Here is a 1845-nt window from a genome sequence, read left to right as displayed (position 1 = left end):
CCTGAGCCGAAGGCAGCGGCTTAACCCACTGAGCCACCCAGGCGCCCTTCTTTTTTTTTAATTAAAATGTTATTTATTTATTTGACAGAGAGAGAGTGAGAGAGAGAATACAAGCACAGGGAGTGGGAGAGGGAGAAGCAAGCTTCCTAGTATCCCTTATACACAGAATCACCTTTAAATGAAAGGAAAACTATGATGGAAATCACTAGGATCTGAAGCATTGTTTATCTAGGCACCATGCTGTGAGTTATTTCCCTTTACTACTAAGAGATACTGGTCATTCAGAATATTTACAACACAGGGTATTAAGCAGAATCCTGTCTTCTCACTAATCAAGTTAAAATGAGTCTTGAGACATGATTAGAATGCATGATTAGAAGTAATAATTTTTCTGTGTTATGATATCTTGCCATATAATGTCCATGAAAAGTACTCTCTGCATTTATAAATGTAAATTTTTGTTTGTTAATATCATGAAATACTTAGAAAAATATGAGTCAAAATGTGTAGCTTGCTTTTAATATCACATCACTTTCAATATCACTTCTTGCTATAGCCTTAGTAAATGTATCATTTGAGAAGCATGGGGTAAAGTACAATGACCTAGCTCCTTATGAAGACTCCAATATGATTTCTATTATTTGCAACAGTAGGTTAGAATTTTTTATTCTCTTTCAGAAGTTTAAAAACAGGCTTAAATAAAATGAACATGTTTCTGAAGTATTTGTTCTTCAATTACTCCAAAGACTGTCATTGATAATATATTATACCAGGAAGAAAAATAACCCCAGGCAGAAGGAGTGGGATTCTAGAAAGAAAGGTGAGCAACATATAAAACACTCTGAAAAAATTAAAGGACACTAAAATAAAATAACAAATACATTCATACTTAACGTGGTTTGGGATATGAAGTGGGAGTTCAAAAAAGTTTGGTAAGATCCTTTTTTTTTTGTGGTTGATACACTGATTTACTTTAGAATGTTTTACTAAAATATTACTGTAAGTATGTCTAGTAGTTCTTATTGTAATTATTAAAAGAACAAAAAGGACATGTAACTCCTATAACTTTGGGTATTCTTAATAAAAAAAATGAAAATTCTTATATGCAATAATTTAGTATATTGCTCATGTATATACGTATATATTATTTATGTATTGTATATATGGTAAAGTATAAAATATTGTTAGGAAACATCCACACCAAACTCATAATTTTTGTTGTCTTTGATGGTGGGTACTCTCAGAAGGGGATGGGGATATGGCTTAATGTGACTGCTTTCCATTACGCAGCAGAGCCTTAGTAAATGTATCATTTGAGAAGCATGGGGTAAAGTACAATGACCTAGCTCCTTTCCCATCTGTGAGTGATATGGGGAAAGCAAAGAGGAGAAAGAGAGGAGATCAAAAGTCATCAGACTTGGATCTCCTGAACTTTGATGTCCAGGTTTCATGGTTTGTTGAGGCGTAGCATCAAGGAAGGTTAAAATTAGTTGAGGGTAGAGTATTCCATTATTCCAGATTGATCTTTTAGCTCCTGGGTTGAAGACTCTCTCAAAAGTTGCCTAGCGGGGCACCTGGGTGGCTCAATGGGTTAAGCCTCTACCTTCGGCTCAGGTCATGATCTCAGGGTCCTTGGATAGAGCCCCACATTGAGTTCTCTACTCAGCAGGGAGCCTGCTTCTCCCTCTCTTTCTGCCTGCCTCTCTGCCTACTTGTGATCTGTCAAATAAATAAATAAAAATCTTAAAAAAAAAAAAAGTTGCCTAGAACCAACTTGAAGCATGACTATGATAAAATGAACTTAAAAGTAGATCTCATACCGCTGATGCTGACCTTGATGTTTCT

The sequence above is a fragment of the Mustela nivalis genome (genome assembly GCF_964662115.1).
Source record: "Mustela nivalis genome assembly, chromosome: 11".
In the NCBI taxonomy this organism is placed as follows: Eukaryota; Metazoa; Chordata; class Mammalia; order Carnivora; family Mustelidae; genus Mustela; species Mustela nivalis.
The sequence above is the reverse complement of the archived record's forward strand: the minus strand, read 5'-3'. Positions refer to the sequence as shown.